The 11,800-nt window shown below is 37.7% G+C and overlaps 1 long non-coding RNA gene across 1 annotated transcript in view; it reads left to right on the forward strand.

Moving 5' to 3' along the window:
• The first annotated feature begins 868 nt into the window (after positions 1–868).
• LOC118762701 overlaps positions 869–11,800 on the forward strand; it is a 21,870-nt gene continuing 10,938 nt past the window's right edge. Inside the window, exons 1-2 of the long non-coding RNA XR_004998454.1 lie at positions 869–879; positions 7,761–7,771. This is a non-coding gene — a long non-coding RNA (uncharacterized LOC118762701). The remainder of the gene's footprint in view (positions 880–7,760; positions 7,772–11,800) is intronic.

Here is an 11,800-nt window from a genome sequence, read left to right on the forward strand (position 1 = left end):
CTCTGTCTATTTCTTTTGCATTTAGTTTAGCCCAGTATTTGCCATGAAAGGGTTGTTCTTGCCATCATTTTATCATGGTCCGTTGCTGTTCTAGTTTTAAGTTGGATTTCATTTGTTTTATAGCTTTTGTTGTTTCTTCTTCTTCTTCATATTTGTTAGGTAGTATGATTTCTTGTTTGTATTTGTCAGCTTCTTTAAATACTGAAAACAGTTTTTTTTTTTTGTTTTGCTCATGTTTTGTGGCTATTTGTATTAGCTTTCCTAATACATTATTATTATTATTATTATTATTATTATTGTTATCATTACCCTCCTCCTCTTCCTCATCATCATCATCATCATCATCATAATCATTTCTATCTTTTAAATGAAATTCTCAAAGTTGAAAGTAATACAAATAGAGAAAATGAGAATGATGACCTCTCTTAGTAAAAAATAATAATTACATTAAAAATCATGACAATGGCAACAATGACACCATTGATGCTGAAGCTGATGCTGGTGATGACATATGTTGCGATCATGATGACAAAGTGGATTCGAAAATATGGTTAATTTAATTAATTTCGAAACAACTAGAAAAGATTCAATAATCTATTTTAAAATATTTAAAAATCATCATCATCATCATCATCATCATCATCGTTTAACGTCCGCTTTCCATGCTAGCATGGGTTGGACGGTTCAACTGGGGTCTGGCAAGCCCGAAGGCTGCACCAGGCCAGTCAAATAAAAACGAAAATACATAAAATGCTATGTAAATATTTTATATCAAAGCATTTCTATGAATAAATGTGCTCATAATAATATGAATTCACGTGAGCCGTCATTTTGTCCAATGTCACTTTGTCTCCAACGTCACTTCGTCAATGTCTTTTGGTTTGACGTCTTTTTGTCCGATGATTTTTTGTCCAACAACTTTTTGTCCAATTTTAAATAAACTCTCTAGAACACAAGGTGAACATCAAAATCAAATAATCATTGAGAATTTTATTGATAGGATTTGTCGTTGGACAAAAAAATCATTGGACATAAAGGTGTTGGACCAAAAGGTGTGGACGAAAAGACGTTCGACAAAGTGACCTCGGATGAAAAGACATAGCACCATAAATTTTACCAGTTTTCCACTGCTTTTATCAATAATTCTATATTTTAAAAAAATATTTGCTTCAAATGTAATGGACGTCTATGTGCGTGTTTGTGTGTGTGTGTGAAACTACAAACTGGTACTACGACAAAGAAGGTCACAGTTGATACAATCAATGGGAACTGCCTGCTCATGAAATTAAAGTGCAAATGGCAGAGCACTGCACAGACATGCGCACCCTTAAAGGCAGCGAGCTGGCAGAATCGTTAGCACGCCAGGCAAAATGCTTAGCAGTATTTCGTCTACCATTACATTCTGAGTTCAAATTCCGCTGAGGTCAACTTTGCCTTTCATCTTTTCGGGGTCGATAAATTAAGTACCAGTTACGCACTGGGGTCGATGTAATTGACTTCATCCCTTTGTCTGTCTTTGTTTGTCCCCTCTCTGTTTAGCCCCTTGTGGGCAGTAAAGTAATAAGACATGCGTACCCTTAAAGTAGTTCTGAGGAAGATTCAGCATGACACAGAATGCGACAAGGCTGGCCCCTTGAATTACAGGTACTACTCATTTTTGCCAGCTGAGTGGACTGGAGGAACGTGAAATAAAGTGTCTTGTTCAAGGATACAATGTAACAGCAGGAATTGAACTCAGGACCTTATGATAGTGAGCCGAGAACCCTAACCACTCAGCCACATGCCTTCACATGTGTACAACTACACTGTTTGAATGAATGGGTTTATCGTGAATTTCTTGTTGGTTTAGTAGTGTATCCACGTTTCTTTTAAATTTAATGTCTGTAATGATGTGAAGGTGCATGGCTCAGTGGTTAGAGAGTCAAGCTTACGATCATGAGGCTGTCAGTTCGATTCCTGGACCGGGCTGCGTGTTGTGTTCTTGAGCAAGACACTTTATTTCACGTTGCTCCAGTTCATTGAGCTGCAGAAATGAGTTGCGACGTCACAGGTGCCAAGCTGTATCGGCCTTTGCCTCTCACTTGGATAACATCAGTGGCGTGGAAAGGAGAGGCCGGTATGCATGGGCGACTGCTGGCCTTCCATAAACATCTTTGCCCGGACTTGTACCTGGGAGGGTAACTTTCTAGGTGCAATCCCATGGTCATTCATGACCGAAGGGGGTCTCCTCTTCAATGATGTATGGATTTGTAGCCTGTGTGTACTCTTTCTGGGATGAATGTGCATATATTTGTGGTTAAGAAAATCAAACTGAAACCATATGACGTCAGGTTCAATCCCATTGTATGGCACATATCTTCAACAATAGCTCTGGGCCAACAAATGCTGTGCGAGTGAGTTTGGTTTATAAAACTGCATGGAAGCTTGCCAGTTGGTGAGTGGCTGCCGCTACTGTTAACCTAATGCTGAAGAGTTTGAGTAAGGTAATGGAATCAGTGTAACTGGACATTTCCCAGACTGATTCCTTCCAAGGATGGGCCTTTGCACCTGAAATATATAGGACTTTGTAAAACTTACTACATTGTTAGAAGATTTCTTTCTCTTTTCTTTTCCTTCTTCATATATTTATATGTATGTATGTATATATGTATATATATATATATATATATATATATATATATATATATATATATATACCGGAGTAAACACATAAATGTGAAACAAGGTGGAAAAAAGAGTACTCAAATACCAGTGGTAGAGTAATATGCTTTATTTAAAACAGCAGAAAATTCAACAAAATCTGTTACTCTGAGTTTCTCGTTGCCGTTCATCAGACAGTTTTTGCAAAAACTGTCTGATGAACGGCAACGAGAAACTCAGAGTAACAGATTTTGTTGAATTTTCTGCTGCTTTAAATAAAGTATATATATATATATATACATATGTATCTCTCTATATATGTGTGTGTGTGTGTATGTATGTATATATATATATTTGTGTGTGTGTGTGTGTGTGTGTGTTCATGTGTGGGATTATCTTTGAATTTGACCCCTGCCACTGTTTCACAAAAAGTGGTTGAACATAAACTCTTTTCGACTAAACCCTTCAAGATGTTATTGCAGCACAGCTGCAGTCCAATGATTAAAAGAAGTAAAAAACGAATGATTTCAGTAACTTGAATAACCAGGGGCTTATATAAACGGGGTAAAAACGAAGTAAGTGTTGTTCAACTAAGAGGGAAAAAAGCCTAAAAACACTCGCCCTATCCGTGGAACTTTTCAAACTCCAGGAATGTGGTATTCAGCCAATGCCCACATCTAAAACGTTTCGTATTACAGACTTGGAATTCTCCATTCGTTAAATAGTTCGACCACAGCTCCTTCGAATTTCACCAAGGCCGGAGTCGATGTATGGAGTATGACCCATCCCACTACACTGTCCTGCAGTATGGACAATTATTTTTTACTCACAATACCAACTGACCATTACGTATTTCTTCCTCCAGAGGTTATGCGCCTCCAGCCAATTTAAACTGAGTCCCCTATGCTGCTAAGCGCTTTATAGGTGCATAACCAAAGAGTACTCTATGGCTGGCCATAACTTTTAACTTCCTTAAAAATATACACTGCTGCTCTAATGCTTTAGGGTGTGCTCCTTTTTCAGATATATGAACAACTAACCACTCACTCACACACACACATGCTACTGAAAAACTAAAAGCTTAGACACCAATATTTAAGCATCGTCCAAACGTAAATCAGGTTATTATTTATATTTGACGGATATTTGTCTCCATCTTGTTTGTTGTTAACACGACATTTCGGCTGAATGTACGCTCCGGCCTTCATCATGTGTCCTGGAAGAATTTCGAACCTAAGGTATTTTTCGATGTTCTTCTTCTTCTTCTTCTTCTTATTATTATTATTATTATCATTATCATTATTATTATTATTGTTATTATTATTATTATCATTACTATTATTATTATTGTTATTATTATTATTATTGTTATTATTATATTATTATTATTATTATTATTATTATTATTATTATTATTCAGGTCACTGACTAGAATCAAATAATAACAATAATAATAATAATAATAATATTGAAAGAAGAAGAAAAAAAAAGTAATAATAATAATAATAATAATAATAATAATAATAATAATAACATCGGAAAAATACCTTAGCAATGAGAATCCAGGTTCGAAATTTCCCCAGGACACCTGATGAAGGCTGGAGAGTACATCAGCCAAAATGTTATGTCAACAACAAACAAGATGGGGACAAATATCCGTCAAATGTAAATAAAGTAAATAACGTACATAATTCTTCGTTTCTCAAATATAGAACTGTAAATTAGGTTAGAGATGAAAAAATAAAAGAATACCGAAGTAAGCAACCCTGACAAATTATGACTATACAACCTCTTTTCCACTTTACAAGAATGAAGGACAACCCAAAACAACGAGCCTGCGATATAACGAATTCACAATCGAGCATAATATATTTGCATTATATATAGGCGCAGGAGTGGCTGTGTGCTAAGTAGCTTGCTAACCAACCACATGGTTCCAGGTTCATTCCCACTGCATGGCATTTTGGGTAAGTGTCTTCTGCTATAGCCCCGGGCCGACCAATGCCTTGTGAGTGGATTTGGTAAACTGAAACTAGCCTGTCGTATATATATATATATATATATATATATATATATATATATATATAATATATATATATATATATATATATATATATATATGTGTATGTGTGTCTGTGTTTGTTCCCCTAGCATTGCTTGACAACCAGTGGTGGTGTGTTTACGTCCCCGTCACTTAGCGGTTCGGCAAAAAGAGACAGATAGAATAAGTACTGGACTTACAAAAAGAAGAAGTCCCGGGGTCGAGTTGCTCGACTAAAGGCTGTGCTCCAGCATGGCCGCAGTCAAATGACTGAAACAAGTAAAAGAGTAAAAGAGGATGTATTCACACACACATTGTATTAAACAGATTGAGTTAGAAACCTGGGTTTCTCATTTTGCAAAAATAATTCCAGGCAGTTGCAGAAAGATTGCAACAAACACCTAGTAATTCTAAGCATATCATTATTTCCTTACGTTTTCATTGCTTTTCGTTTGTAGTTTATAAGCGACTCTGGTTTGTGCAACAGGATAAATATTATTATTTTAAGTGATATAAAACAAACAGCCGTGTTTGTATTATATGTGGAGTAATATATCAGAGAAATATAAAATTATAATTGATGCGTTATATGAATCAGTTGCTGAAAGTAAGTTAAACAGTAATACATGTTATATGAAACAGCGTCACGTGTTAGTACAAAAGATTAGGTTATATAAATATGTTCAAAGTCAAACGTTATACATATGTTTGGGTATCAATATTCATTAAGTGATTCCAGCGTAGAGACCATGTTATACAGGATGCTTTTAAATACAATACTTGTCAGAATGATGTAGAAAAAGGGAAACTTATCGTATTTTTCGGGTACAGGCAGAAATATTTCCTGCTTCGGTATTAGTTCATCTAAGAGTGATTCTCAAACTGAGATGAGATCAATGTTAGCCCACATGGGTAATTAAAAAAAAACTGATCCCAGAATTTAATCAGTTCGTGCCATTAAAGAGGCCAAACATCTCTGGAAGTTTCATCTGAATCCATCCGGTGGTCCTTGAGATATTTCCTGCTTGGGTCACATCCAAAATAGTTTGAGAATCACTCTTAGATGAACTAATACCCAAGCAGGAAATATTTCAAGAGTCACATCCAAAATAGAAATTCTGTTGCGGCAAAAGACGAAGAAAATTGTGTAACGGTGAACTGCAAAGTTCCAATTTTTTGTGTTGGTAAACTGCAAAGATGCAATGGTTTATAGCTGTTGTTTAAGCTGCAATGGATGGTAACTATAAGCTGTAAATGCTTGTAATAGTGGTGTATGCTTGCATATTGATGTTTATATAACTAATTGAAGTTGCTTTGCCCGTATAAGTAAACGAAAAATATGTGAGCTTTATAGACGTGGTTTTCTGTTGGTTGATGTAATGGACAGTGTGTTTATCATTGGCAGTAAAAGGGTCATTGTAAACTTGTAGTTTATTGCAAGTTTCAAGGTTAATGATTCTGCTGTAGGAAGAAATCGGAAGCAATGCGTTGCTAAAGTTTTTTATTGTTGGAAGGTTGATTTATCACGTGGTGTAAAAGATAGGGGGCTTATATGGAATCTCTATCATCCAAAATCTCCATCTCTATCCATATGACTGAAGCATAAACTAGGTAGCTTTTATTACTCTTCTTTGGGGGTAGGGAGTTGTCTTTGCTTCCTAGCGCTGTCATTTACCTTTAATGGGGGAGATTTAGGACCAGGAAACAGTGGAATTTTCGGCATTTCACAATACAACCAATGAGCCAACGTTCGGCTCCAACACATTTAAATTATTATGAAACACTGAATCTGCAACAGGACACATTTTCTTTTCAGTAGAAAAACATAGGGATTGTATGAGTTAAGTGATGTTGGCTGAACTACGAACAATTTATGATGGAAGGAAGAAGCAAAACACATAGCTCGAATGTCCTCTAAACTCGCTTAGTAAAATGTTCAAATTAATGTAATATTTTTTACCTATGATTAAATCATGCTGTTGATTATCATGAAAGGGTGAAATCTTTCTATACGAGATACATTCCAGAGGTTTTGAGACTTTTTAGGAGTGGCATTAATAAATATCCTAGATTATAATAATTTTAATATATCATTACTAAATAGTTGTTAAGTTTGTTTTTGTGCTTATTTTTTTTTTATCGCTTGGCTTTTACATTATATTCTTTATTTGTATTTTTTGTCATCCTCTAGAGATGATCGATCAAGTCCTATAAACCAGGGGATACAGGGAGAAGCTGGAAAGAGATAAATTCTGCTGATGACAGACCAAGATGCTAACAAAATTATAGACAGCTGGATTCCTTCAGCCGTGACCCTTGTTGCTCTCATGCCTCTATACGTGGGCAAAAGCACCACTTCCTCGCTCCGAATTGTCGACGCTGCATGTTTCCTTGCTGCTGCTGCATTTCGAAACCTTACTTCTACTGATCCAAATGTTGAGCCTCTAGTCCGGTATATTGTCTTCCCAAATCTGCTTAAACGCCTTTTCTGTTTGTTCTGTTGTGACAACGTCTATTCTTCCTTTGTTTATCAAAAAGGTTCGATAGATTATCGTCTTTTCCCTTATTCCTCTTGTGGGAGCGACAGCTTCACTTTGAACCCATCTCGGTTCATTTATTCTTTGTGTCTGCCGAATTCCCTGATATCCACTTCTGTTTCCTTGCACCTTGCTGCATCAGCAAAATTCTTCTCTTTTCTCAGTTTCTGATCCATTCTCTTAACTGCTTCCAACAACTCCTCCTCGGACGATGACATGTCTGAGTAACTATAATTGTCTTCAGACATTCTTCAACCAGCTGAAAGCACAAACAAAAAGCAACTTAAATACCCAAGCTACTGCAAAGCAGCACAAAAAAAAAAACTATTTAAAAAAACACCGACACAAAATTATAACTGGCATGCACTGATTCGGTTTTGGGATCGATTTGGTACTGGACAAGGGTCTTGAATTATTTTACCTGTTTTTTAATTTAGTTTTCCAGAGCGGTCGGGTTAATTTTTAGTATTCTTGTTTGTGAGAGCAGTCGAGTTTATTTAAGATATTCTCATTTTAAAAATCCTCTCTGGTTAATCGTTGAGAAGACGTTGGTGTTGCCGTGGCAGAGGTTTCCACTCTCTGAGTGCTCTTGTTGATATTTATTCTTTGGACGAAGAGTTTACCATTACATAAACAATGAGAGTGATGCAGACAATCAAAATGGTGAAAGAGACGAGGAAAGTAGCCCATTTGGGTGAAGAAATATGGTGTGGAGAGAAAGTTCGATTATTGTCATTTTCCTTGAGCTGTGTATCGAACTATTTTGATGGAACAGAAGAAACAAAACACATTCCTTGAATGTGTTCTAAACAATCTTGCTAAGTGAAATGTCTGAATTGGTGTAATGGAGTTGACTATGGTTGTGTCAGGCTCATGACTTAAAAAAAAGATTGAAATGGTGCCGTGACTAAATTTGGATCTTTTGCATGAGGAGAACATATTAAAAGTGAACGAAGGCGAAGGAGAGGCTGTGTGGTAAGTAGCTTTCTTACGAACCACATGGTTCCGGGTTCAGTCCCACTGCATGGCACCTTGGGCAAGTGTCTTCTACTATAGCCTTAGGCCGACCAAAACCTTGTCAGTGGATTTGGTAGACGGAAACTGAAAGAAGCCCATCGTATATATATATATGTGTGTGTATATGTTTGTGTATCTGTGTTTGTCCCCCTAACATCGCTTGAAAACCGATGCTGGTGTGTTTACGTCCCCGCAACTTAGCGGTTCGGCAAAAGAGACCGATAGAATAAGTACTAGGCTTACAAAGAATAAATCCTGGACTCGATTTGCTCGACTAAAGGCGGCGCTCCAGCATAGTCACAGACACATGACTGAAACAAATAAAAGAGTACCGTGCATCTACTTCATTACTCTTCACCTTAAAGCTTAAATATCTCAATCCAGCACAAAAAAGGATTTATCACGGAATGATAATCTCTATTAAATAATGGAGATTATCGGCGCTGAACGTGTTCAAACTACTTTGGCTTTGAATTGTATTATGAATCCAAACCAAAAAATAACAATAGCAAAAGAGATATATGTCCGAAGAAAATGTCTCTACTAAGATAACGAAGAATAAACATAAATGGAATAGACGCTGAAATATATTATCCAGCCAGGAATGATGACACCAAAGTCTGCAAGAGAAATTTGTTTGTAGTCTAGACTAAATGCAGTTAGTAACTGCATTTAGAACTCTCTTAATGGCTAGAAATTTCTTAGAAGTAATTAATCATCATCCTCCTCCTCATCATCATCATCGTTTAACTCCGTTTTCCACGCTAGCATGGGTTGGACGGTTCGACCAAGGGCTGGGAAGCCAGGAGGCTGCACCAGGCTCCAGTCCGATCGGGCAGTGTTCCTACAGCTGGACGCCCTTCCTAACGCCAACCACTCCGTGAGTGTAGTGGGTGCTCTTTACGTGCCACCGGCACAGGTGCCAGGGGAGGCTGGCAACGGCCACGATCGGTTGGTGCTTTTTACATGCCACCGGCACGGAAGCCAGTCAAGGTGGCGCTGGCATCGACCACGTATGGACGGTGCTTTTTACGTGCCACCGGCACAGGTGCCAGGGGAGGCTGGCAACGGCCACAATTGGTTGGTGCTTATTACTTTCCACCGGCCTGGAAGCCAGTCAAGGTGGCACTGGCATCGACCACGTACGGACGGTGCTTTTTACGTGCCACCGGCACTAACTCGCTTCGTATAATGTCTGCATAAGTGAAATATATATATACCTATGGTTATGTTACAGTGATGATTCCAAAACAAGGAGGAAATGTTAACACATATGACCACTAATAAATAATTATTGAATACATTTCCGTGCCTGTTTTTTGTTACTCTTGAATATAAAAACTGAAACTTACCACGCCATAATTTGGGATTTCTCTATGAGTAATAATCTCCATTAATAATGTGATTAGAGAGCAACGTAACCCCCACCACCTCTTTGGTCATGAATGACCATGAGATTGCCCCTCAAAAGTTCCCCTCCCAGGCACAATTTCGGGCAAGATTGTTTATAGAAGACCAACAGTCGCCCATGCATACCAGCCTCCCGTTTCCATGCCACTGATGTTATCCAAAGGAAAGGCAAAGGGGCCGATACAGCTTGGCACCAGTGACGTCGCAACTCATTTCTACAGCTGAGTGAACTGGAGCAATGTGAAACAAAGAGTCTTGCTCAAGAACACAACACGCAGCCTGGTCTGAGAAGAGAATCGAACTCACTACTTCGTGATTGTGAGCCCTATGCCCTAACCACTGAGCCATGCGTGTGTGTATGTGTGTGTGTGTGTGTGTGTGTGAGAGAGAGAGAGAGAGAGAGAGAGAGAGAGAAGCATGATGTAAAAGGGATTAACAAACTCAGGCAGAAAGCATTCAGTATCAAGTGATATCAATAAATTCAAATAAAACTAACATTCAAAGTAATTCCTCGTGAATAAGTACACACACACACACACATACATACACACATACACACACATATACACACACATACACACACATACATACACACATACACACATACACACACATACACACATGCATAGACATACACACATACATACACACGCACTTACATAGACACATACAAACACACATACATACACACATACACACATACACACACATATACACATGCATAGACATACACACATACATACACACGCACTTACATAGACACATACAAACACACATACACACACATACACACACACACACACACATACATACACACGCACATACATAGACACACATACACACACATACACACACACACACACACAAACACTTACACACACACATACATGCATAGATACACACATATACATAAATGGAATCCTACAGAATATTTTCAAAATATTTTCAACATTGCTTTCTCATTTCTTTTTTTTTATTCATGGTGGAAAAAAAAATCGGTTGGGCATCATTTTCTGCAGAACTTATTTCGAGAACAATATTATATAAAAGAAGATGGAGAGGCAGCACTGCATATATTAGGATGACATAAGCATAATGGTGATAAAAGAAAAATAATTGCATGCAGAAAGCTACTCTTGTATTTTGAAGGGTTGTATGGGTTCCTTGAATTTACTGCGTAAAAATATGAATAGGATTAAGTTTAAAATAAAATGTTAAAAACATAATTCGTGCTAAGGTGTCAGCGAATATAAAGTTGAAGCTATACAAAGTTGTCGTGAGATAACCCAATGATAAAATGTGTAATAGAATAATTTGGAGTTTTGTATCATATGAAGTAAAATGCGATTATAGTGTGAATAAAATATGAAACAACAATATCCATGAGTGATAGGATATAAGTCCTGAAGGAGGTGAACTGGCGGAAACGTTAGCATGCTGGGAGAAATGCTTAGCGGTATTTCGTCTGCCGCTAAGTTCTGAGTTCAAATTCCGCCGAGGTCGACTTTGCCTTTGTGTCCTTTCGGGGTCGATTAAATAAGTACCAGTTACGCACTGGGGTCAATGTAATCGACTTAATCCGTTTGTCTGTCCTTGTTTGTCCTCTCTGTGTGTAGCCCCTTGTGAGTAGTAAAGAAATAGGTATTTCGTTTGCCGTCACGTTCTGAGTTCAAATTCCGCCGAGGTTGACTTTGCCTTTCATCCTTTCGGGGTTGATTAAATAAGTACCAGTTACGCACTGGGGTCGATATAATCGACTTAATCCGTTTGTCTGTCCTTGTTTGTCCTCTCTATGTTTAGCCCCTTGTGGGTAATAAAGAAATAAGAAACGTTAGCACACCGGGTGAAATGCTTAGCAGTATTTCACCTGCCGCTACGTTCTGAGTTCAAATTCCGCCGAGGTCGACATACATACATACATACATACATACATACATACATACATACATACATACATACATATGTACATACACACATAGACACACGTACATACATACATTCAAGCATAAATATAGTTTCCATCTACCAAATCCATTCACAAGGCTTCAGTTGGCTCAAGAATACTGGCTCATGGTGTCAGGTAGTGAGATTGAACCCAGAAGCGTTTAATTTGGAAGCAAACTTCTTAACCACCCAGTCATGCCTACGCATATAA

The sequence above is a fragment of the Octopus sinensis genome, linkage group LG3 (assembly GCF_006345805.1).
Source record: "Octopus sinensis linkage group LG3, ASM634580v1, whole genome shotgun sequence".
NCBI lineage: Eukaryota > Metazoa > Mollusca > Cephalopoda > Octopoda > Octopodidae > Octopus > Octopus sinensis.